Source organism: Equus caballus, chromosome 15, assembly GCF_041296265.1.
Source record: "Equus caballus isolate H_3958 breed thoroughbred chromosome 15, TB-T2T, whole genome shotgun sequence".
In the NCBI taxonomy this organism is placed as follows: Eukaryota; Metazoa; Chordata; class Mammalia; order Perissodactyla; family Equidae; genus Equus; species Equus caballus.
In genome coordinates this window covers 13,182,626-13,192,277 of record NC_091698.1, presented here as the reverse complement: position 1 = coordinate 13,192,277, position 9,652 = coordinate 13,182,626, and the positions used below count along the sequence as shown (strand labels likewise).

At 51.7% G+C, this 9,652-nt stretch overlaps 1 long non-coding RNA gene across 1 annotated transcript; it reads right to left on the bottom strand.

The window, feature by feature from the left end:
* Positions 1–7,071: 7,071 nt before the first annotated feature.
* LOC138917622 (uncharacterized) lies at positions 7,072–8,646 on the bottom strand. The gene is made up of 2 exons (XR_011425852.1): positions 7,877–8,646; positions 7,072–7,453 (listed from the first exon to the last, which is right to left on the bottom strand). It is a non-coding gene; the product is annotated as an uncharacterized lncRNA (long non-coding RNA).
* Between the last annotated feature and the right edge of the window lie 1,006 nt (positions 8,647–9,652).

Below are 9,652 nucleotides of genomic sequence, written 5' to 3'. Positions count from 1 at the left end.
ATCCTCAGCCTAGAGGGTATTGCAAGCCACTGAACAAGCATAGTCGTTGGCCTCAGCAGCATACGCAGTCCACACATGTGAGTGGGTAAGAAGTGTCAACAACACACAGTAGAAGTTGTGGATCCCATCGGTCTAGATGAGGAGGCTGAGGTGGACTGGAAGAAGGTGGAGGCAGATGCACCAATACACCTCTGTTCATCGACGAGCAAAGAATTCTTGTGTTCTTTGCTGAGCCTCTGATTCAGAAAAACTGGTGATTCAGAGGACTCTGGTCAGTTTTTCATTGTGGGGCCACCCCAAAGGCTTCCCTCAGGCAGGGCCAGCTCATCCCATTTAAGCTCCTGATCAAGGGGCTGAAACTTTAGGACATAGCAGTAGAGTCTGGAAATGGTGAGCTTAACCATCTCAAGCTGCATGATGCTTCTAAGTTTGCGACTGTACTGGGGGAGCCATGAACAATGTCCCAGCCAGAGAAGGTGGCTGCCGGCTAATCTGCCTCCTCTGACAAAGTCAAGAAAAGAGAAACTGGAGTTTCGATCCCTGTGAACACTAATATTGGGAGAAAAAGCTGGGCATGAACCATGGCCTTTCTCCCCAAGAGGCTCAAGTGGACATTTGCTGCCTTGGCTGTCCAGGATTGCTTTCTTCTCGAACAACAGCTAGAGTTTATTCTGAAGAACTAAACTCTCCTTTCAGTCCACTTGTATCACATGAGGCTCCATGCTTGGCACGGGGGGCAGAACCTTACCACGGCCTGGCAATGATACCCAGAACACCCCAGTGATACTTTAGGAGTGCGTGTATGTGTGTGTTGGGGCAGGGGAGGGCGGTGACCAGGTGGGTCCCATCTGAATGAATCCAAGGAGTTGAACCAAACCAGGAGTTACTAAGTCTGGAAGAGCTCTCTTTTTGGCCAGACTTGAACCTGGGAGGATGTACCTTTCAAGCTACTGAGAGCCATCTTGCCATCTCATATAACCTGAGAATGATGCTAATGGGAAGGCTAACGGAGTCTGGGGCACCATATACACAATTAGTGGTGACCTGAGTTTGGAGTGTGGTAGCTGACGGGAAAATCACCAGCGCCTGTGGAAATAGTCAATTAGAAGCAGCTAAATTCAGAAAGATGAAATAAGCTGTCATTGGGTAGTTGCAACTTTACTCCTGAGCTAGGCGCCAACTATCCCTCCCTTTCCATCACCACCTGGTATACCTCAGTCAACCATTTTCTTCCTTCCCTGTGTTTCCGTTTGCCTAAGTTTTGACCTGTGATTTGCTCCCAAGCCTTAAGTAGCTCTAGTCTCTTGGAAGACCAACTTTCTTCCATTGAACTGCTGTTGCTCCTTTGTCAAAAATCAGTGGGGCATATTTGTTGGGGCTATATCTGGGTTCTTTGTTCAGTTCCATTGATCTATGTGTCAATCCCTCTGCAAATATTACACAGTCTTGCTTACGGTACCTGTATAATAAGTTATGAAACTGGGTAGCTCAATTACTCCCACTTCCTCCTTGTCAGAGTTGTTTAAGCTATTTTAATTCCTTTCTCTTTCCGTATAGATTTTGGAATTACTTTATCTCTAGCTACAAAACCAATTTACTGGATTTTGATTGCATTAAATCTGTATAACAGTTACGGAGAATTGACATCTTTACTATATTTTGTCTTCCAATTCAGGAACATGGTATCTTTCTCCGCTTATTTAGCTGTTTCATTGCTATTGTCAGTGTTGTGTAGAGTTTGCCATACAAGTCCTGGACAAGTTTTGTTGGATTTACACCTAAGTCTTTTATTTTTATTAGTGATCCCAAGTGTACTGTTAATTTTGTTATCCTGTGCACATGTTCATTGCTAGTACGTAGAAATACAACTGACTTTTACATGTTTATTTTCTATCCTAGCATATTGCTGAACTATATTATCACTTCTAGGAAGAATTACTTATTAATTGAATTTTCTTTTTTGAGGAAGATTGGACCTGAGCTAACATCTGTGACCATCTTCTTCCACTTGATATGTGGCGCACCTGCCACAGTATGGCTTGATAAGCGATGCATAGGTCTGTGTCTGGGATCCGAACTGCTGAATTCTGAGCCACCGAAGTGGAGTGCACCAACTTAACCTCTATACCACCGGGCCAGAGCCAAGAATTATTTTTAATAACTTCTTGTGGCATAAAGCATGAAATTAAGATTCAATATTCTGACCTGTCTTGACATCTGATAAATCAAGGGGACTTCAAATGGCCTAACTGCAATTCCCGACTCCTCTTCCCCCTATTCTCCCACAGATAAGGTCCCCTGGCCAAACACCCCTTCTCATCACAGGGAGCAGACACAGTGCCTGCTTGTTCCTGACCTCAGGCTTCAGTTCCCTATCACAGAATCATTCCAACAAGCCCACCACACCCTCCTGCGGGAACCAGGGCTCACCTCACCCTCTTGTTACCACACAGTCCTGTTCCTACCCAAACCTCTGCTTGTTCCATCTGTTCCCAAGTGCAGTCCCCGTGTGGCCCTGCATGGTGTGTGCTGTCCTCCTCCTGGGGCTGTGAGAATATGTGATAAACTTATAAACTGCTGTCCATTCCACCTGTCCACTGTTGAGTGTACTGTGTTTAGCCACCCCCATGAGTCTAGGGTGGAAAACTCCCTCTCACCAATGGAGTGAAGTGACTAAAACAGTTGGCATCACAAGGAGGATGACCCAACCTCACCTGAGGACACCTGGGCAGTGCTCACTAACTACTCCTTTGCTAACTATCGGGGTCGTTGGCAGCAGTTACTATCTGGGGAGTGAGGGCCCATTGCCGGCCAGCTTGGGCTTTAGCTCATGTTCTGTTCTCTCAAGTAGATGCTGCCATCTCTTCCCCACCCCAGTGTCTCATTCTTCCCCAGAAAGCGAGACCTATTCTTAGTTGACTCTATCCCAGAGTGAGGTGCCATCAGGTGTGGCCTGTGTCTGGCAGGTGGTCTCCCAGCCTCCCACCAGAGGGCAGCGACAACACAACCTCCTAACTGGTGGATGCTTGAGTTCCATTTCCTGAATCTCAGGCTGATGCTCCTTAGTCACTGTGTCTAGTCTGATGACCATCAGTGGCTGCTTGGGGCGGTCACAGAGACACTGTTTGGGAAAGTGTCCCCCCAGCACAGTCCTGGGGATGACCCCTTGTTTGGCTTGAGGAAAGGAGAAGGCCATGACCCCAGGAAGATTTCAGAATGACTTCCTGGTTCCCTCCAGAGTCGGGGCTGTTCAGGCAAAGGCAGTGAGCTCACCCGTCTCCTGTGCTGCTGCTCATCATGCTGCTGTCAGGGGCTCTCCAGACCCATAAGGATTTCGAGGTCCACGAGCATGGGAGCCCATGGCCCAGGCACAGATCAAAAAGAACAAGTGCCTATGGGGGAGCATGTGGTGTTCTACTTCTCTCCCAATGCGAAACTCTGAACGAGCACACTTGGGCTGTGCTTAGCTTTGTTCCTGACCAGCATGCCAAAGGACTAATCTGGTCATCAAGGGGCTCAAGGCCCCCACCTTGGCCATAGACAAAATGACCTCCTGGATGTGGACTTCAACACTGGGGAGATTGACTGGCATTCCTGGAGGGAAAGAACACTTGTCTTTGAGGCCCGACACCTGGTTCCTTTCCACATAACCACCCTGAAGGTCTGTCCACATGTCATCCGATGGAGAAGCACAAACACTGTGACTCTCCAGGCAAAAATATCCCGAGGGAATAAGTACAGAGAGAAGGTGGGGGGAGGGAAGCAGTGCCCAGCGGGGAGAAGGTAGGGCTGCAGCAGAAGATGGCTTCCACCCCTCAACGTCTGCATGGTGGGGGCCGTGGGCTCCTCCAATGCACTCTGTCACCTAAGCCGGGGTGGCACAAAACTCTGATCCTCAGGGTTATGAGGAAAACAATGCACAGCACCCCTGTGGCACAGTGAAGGTGTTAATTCGAACCTGATTTAAATACAACCATTGCTGTGAGAGAGGCCCTAACCCTGATGCTCCCGACCTGAGCCTCTCTGGATGGAAAACTGATAAACAAGAGCAGAGCAGAAAGACAATCCCCCAGCCCCAAGTGCATCCTGTGACCATCAGACCAATCAAAAGATAAATACAGGAGAGAAACCTGGATACGTGCGGAGGAAGCAATCACACAAAAGAACTAATTCCAGAAAGGTTCACAATTTGGCCCAATTAGCAATTGAAAATTTACTAGACTAATTTATATGGCAAAAAGATAAAGGGTTCTGACTGGCCTTTGTGCCTCCACAACATAGTTTCTGAACTAACTTTAACATTTGCTAACATGCCCTAGTTCGTAAACCTTCATGGACTTTACACAAGGGCTGAAATTATGGTTATACCTAGTGAAATGAGTATGTTTTCTAGTTTCTGTATTTAAGGCTTTGACATCTGAGGCCTCGGCAACCTTGGAGGAACTGCCCTGCCAGGGTTAACTAGTTGCTACAGATAGTAAATGACTCCTCTGAGCAATCCTTTCGTATGTAATCATCTAGAGTCAACCCCCTCAACCCCCTCCTCTCTGAGGCTCTTCCACTCTGGGCCACCCTTCCCTTGCCCTCGTCACCCCAGGGACGGGGACCAGACAACCAGGGACACTGCTGTGCCCTGAGCCCACTGAAATGATTCAAACCAGCCAAGCCAACACCTGCTCACCCTGCCTCACTCCTTCCTTCCCGTGGAATCCACACGAAAGGCTCTCGCCCACGTTTTCCCCTCACTCCTTCTGTCTCCTGACCGACCCTGGTGCTGACCTGTGTGGCCCTCCATGGTGTGCCCTGCCTTCTGTTGCTCGGAATCTGTAAGGAGAGAAAACTTCTTCCTTCGTGACAGTTATTTCTGTATCTTTGTGTCTGACTGTACCTGATGGAAATAAATCCTGGTACACTTAAACCGCCTGGGCACAACTACATTTACACATGGCTGAATATTTTGCTATTATAGATTTGGTTAATATGCTCTGTTCAGAGCCTGTTTCAACATCCTCCCAGCCACAGTTTGCCATCACCTCTGAGGGGACATGTTTTTGCCTTGTTACCCACAGGGACTAAGCCGTTCTGCTCTCACAGGCAGTCTTTGCAGACAAGACCTTCACCGGATCCCCCTTTCTCCAGGAGTACAGGCATGACATGACTTTTGTGACCTCCTTCGAGGACATTTGTTTGACACACTTGTGAAGGATGTACAATCCAATATCATGTAATCCCTTTTTGCTTCTGGAGGCAATATAGTCCTTGTCTACAAATTTTACTTAAGGCCATTTATGCTGTGACTTATAAATGAGCCCAGCTTCAGTGGGGACCCCCTCCAACAAAGGACTCTAGGAGCTGTCCAAATTAAAATCAACAGTCCCTCCCACTAGAGCCCTCGGAGACTCTTGTGGGGAAGAGGCTTCGGCAACCTCCTCTCAGGCTTCCTGGAGTCTCTGGAAAACGCAGGATGTGCGTAAGTTGTCTGTGGGTTCCTGATGCAAGAAGCCCGCCTCCTTGGCCCTGCATTCTGCCATATTAGAGCAGCAATTACTGGCCACGCACTGGCCTCTTCTGGAAACAGAATCTCTCCCAGACGCTGAGCCTCCATCCCCAGCTGCCTATTATCACTTTAGTCCTGGAAGTAGAATCCAACAAGTGCGGGAAGATGGGGCCGGCCCGGTGGCACAGCAGTTATGTGCACACGTTCTGCTTCAGCGACCCGGGGTTCGCCAGTTCGGATCCACGGTGGGGACATGGCCCTGCTTGGCATGCCATGCTGTGGTAGGGGTCCCACATATAAAATGGAGGAATATGGGCACGGATGTTAGCTCAGGGCCAACCTTCCTCAGCAAAAAGAGGAAGATTGGCGGCAGTTAGCTCAGGGCTAATGTTCCTCAAAAACAAAACTAAACAAAACAAAACCAAGTGCGGGAAGGTTACCAAGGCTTCCTTGCAACAGGATGGATCCAAACCTGGGCCCTGTGGCATGTGCGACCTGCCAGATGGGGTGCCCTCCCCTGTCCTCCCTCCATTGCCAAATATGATGGAGCTGCAGGATGTCACCTCTCCCACAGAACCTTTGGCTGCTTGGGAATTCTCTTGGGATCAAGCGAGTGAACATCAATGAAAGTTCATACACTCAAGGTTGTCGATGACCCCCTCTCCCTCCTGGTCTAGTGCCAACATTGTTTCCCAGGGAAGCATTTTTCCTCCTCCCTAAATGTCTCAGATATCACCAGGGTGTAAGACGATGTCAAGGCATGAGAGAGACAACTGTACTGTGAGGCCTGAGATGAAGATTCAATATGAAGTGTTGCTTTGAAACCTGGTAAACGAAGAGGGCCTCAAATGGCCTACCTGCAAGTTTCCCTCCTCCACAGCTCCCAGAGATAAGATCCCCTCGCCAAACAACCCCTTCATCACAGGGAGCAGGCATGGGTGCTCCCCAAGTAGTGGTCTCAAGTTTCCTGCTCACCTGTGAAATTATTCAAATGAGCCAGTCCCACCTTCCTGTGGGAACCAGGGAACACCGCACCTCTCCTGTGGCTACAAAGACTGTCCCCCACCGCCTTGCGTATTTACTCTCTCCCCAAGTGCACTTTCCTATGTGGCTCCATATGGTGTAGAGTGTGGTCCCATAGGCTGCCTGTGTAAATAAATAAGAAATTGCCATTGAACTCACCTGTTCAGTGTTCGGAAATCCCCATCAACCTAAGGTGCATAGGAATCCATCCCTCGCCATCTAGGTCAGGCAGAGGAAAATTAAAGACTTCCAGTGTGCACTGGATTGAAGGAGTTACCCTGCCACCATGAGGCTCCTGGGCTTGAAGTCATATGACTCAGAACCTGTTTGGGGTCTGCAGAGAGTCGCACGTGGTGGGAGGGTGGCCCGCGTGTGGGTGAGGAGCAGGGAGGAAGGCTGCAGGGGCGAGGCCTTGGAGATTCTGCTCCAGTTTGGCCTGCAGGCAGTGGAGAACCCTGGATTCCTTTCAAGCAGGGAAGCGATGGGACCACACACAAACTCAGGTCCGGGTACCCGATTTCGCAGCCAAGCCAATCAGTGAGACGTTAGGGTTGCAGCAAGGAAAGAAGTTTATGATCAAGAGGCAGCCAGACAAGGAGGTGGGAGTAAAACTCAAACCCGCCTCCTCAAAGGGAAAACAAAACGTTGCGGCATTTATCTGGGGTTCAGGGTAGGGGTGGGACCAGGAGAGCGCTGGGGGTGAAGCTTGAAGAGTCCTCTGCTCAGGTGCGACTGTCGCTCGTATTTCTTCGTGGGTCACAAGTGCAAAGTCAGTGGGGTTCGACGTGTTGCACGCCGAGGATCTCTGTCCGTGACGCGGAAAGTGGGCGATCCGTCATTTCAGCTGGTCCAAGCCTCTGCATGACGTCCGGTCGGGCGGGGGCCGGGGGGCTGCCATCAAGCTGCTCTCTGATCTGCCGTCTTCCTGTTGTTCTGCAAAACAACCTCAGAAACTTTGGTTACTTTCTTGCCCACGTCCACCCCTGTGGGGGCCGGGCACCGTGGTGTCAGTAACGGCAGGGTTTTCCTCTTGGGTCACCCTCCCAACAGTGTGGAGGATGGATTCAAGCGGGGGGCGGGGGTCAGTGTGCCAGGAGGCCAGCCGGCAAGATCAGTAAGGAGTCTACTGGGCTGGTTGCGTGCAAGAGACAGGAAGGCATGCGGCAGAGCAGCGGGGACAGCAAAGAAGGGAAGGCGCTCGGCTCCCTTTGGGAGTCGGTAGGCTGCGAAGCAGGTGAGACAGAGAGCTCAAGCGTGGCCCTGAGGCCTCTCGCTCTCGGGTGATGAGATGGGCAGAGGTTTTCTGAGGTGATGAAAGGAAGGTAAGAGGAGGGGGAGGGTTTTGTTGGAGGATACCGGGCTCCCTTTTGGACGTGTCGGTTTTGAGAAGCCTTTGGACATCCTGAGAGGTGCGTCCAGCAGACAGTTAGAGAAAGCAGTGTGGAGTCAGGGGCAGGGTGACGTCAGTCGTACGCACTCAGAAGCCCTGGGCATCCGGGGGCGAGTCGAATCGTAGGAGCACATGAGCTTGCTCTGAGACCCAAGGCGTTCCTGTTCCCTGAAGACCGTGCCTTCGAGAACAGAACCCTTTGAGAAGTGGTCAGGAGGAGAAGCCACAGAGGAAAGTGAGACAGAAGGGTCTGAAGTTAGGAAGGGCACCTGGGGACGGGGCCATCCCCCAGAGAAAGAGGGTGGAGAGAACTTGCAGAGACTGAAGACGTGGGCAGCATTCCTCAGACACCACAGAGAGTTTAGGAAGACGAAGGAACCGAAGGGCGTGCCCTGGCCTCTTGCTAGGACGTGACGGCGACGAGATGTGGGGAGTCTTTCGAGGAGCCGCTGAGAGACGAGGCGATGACTGGATGGCTGACGAGGAGTCCAGGTCTTTTGGCAGCAGCTTAGCCGTGACAGGTAGAGAGAGAAGGCGGTGGTGGAGGAGCAGAAAGGAGAGGTGTGGATGCTGGGAGAGACTTGGGTGTGCTCAGCGGCGTAAGGAAAGAGATGGGCCGAAGAGAAAGCAGCTGGCAAACTGAGGGAACGAGATCTTTGGGGGAGGCTGAGCAGATGGTTCCCAGGGCACCCCACGTGGAGCCAGGACCCTGGAACTGCCAACTGAATCCCTCTTCCTGGAAAACCAAAGGGAAAGGGGAGGGGTGAGTGGAGAGTAGTAGAGGGACGTTCAAACGGGGGTGGGGGAGTGTGGGAAACAGAGAGTTCTTGACTAGCTGGCCTCTGATCTCTTCGGGTACCGAACGGTATGAGGACGATCCCGCTTGAGGCAGGCGATGGAGATTTGGAGGGGCTGTTGAGGAAAAGGGGCGGGGGGGGGGGTTTGACCACGGCCCTCTGATGGGCTTGGGGGCGGAAGCGGCTTCCATGACCATCGCGAGGCGCCGGTTCAGTCAGTCGGTGTCCATCCGGACCACAGACCACAGACCCCTGCTTTGGAAAACAACAAGATGCAGTTCGTAAACCCTTGCAAAGATTTCTGACGTCTGGCGACTGGCTTTTCAACCAAAAGCGAGTCAGGGAATAAGATCCTCCCGTGCTTAGGAGTTTTCCTGTCTGTCCCAGAGGCCGGAGAGCACCCGAGGGCGGTTTCCCAGGCAGTGGAAAGAGGAGGAGGACCGAGCCGGGGGAAACCAAGCTTTCCTTGTGAAGTTTGGATGCCTTTTGCACGTTGGTGCCCTTCCCCTTTCTTCCTACTGTCCCGGGAGTGGGCGCCCTCTCGCGCTTTCTGATTCTGCAGCACTAAGGCAAGTTAGGTTCCCGCTCCCCGAGGGAAAGCTCAATAAACGCCCCCCTCCCCCCACCCCCACCCTTCCCACCCCCCCACCCCCCACCCGCCCAAAACCCCCCCACCTCCCAGACCCACCCCCCACCCCCCACCCCACGCCCCCCAGCTCCTCGGAGACAGTGACAGCGTGACAGACTCAGAAGCGTCCTTGGCCCACAGCCTGCGATCCCACCGGTGCTGCCCCTGCTCTCCAGAGAAATGACGTCCGCTTTAAGTTGTGTGACTACCTGCAGCAACACCCTTTTGAAAGCGTGAACCATAGCTGTTTCTTTGAAAGCTCCAGTAAAGCCGCAGAGAAACCTGTGACCTTTAGCACAAGGCCACTTTGTGCTAAG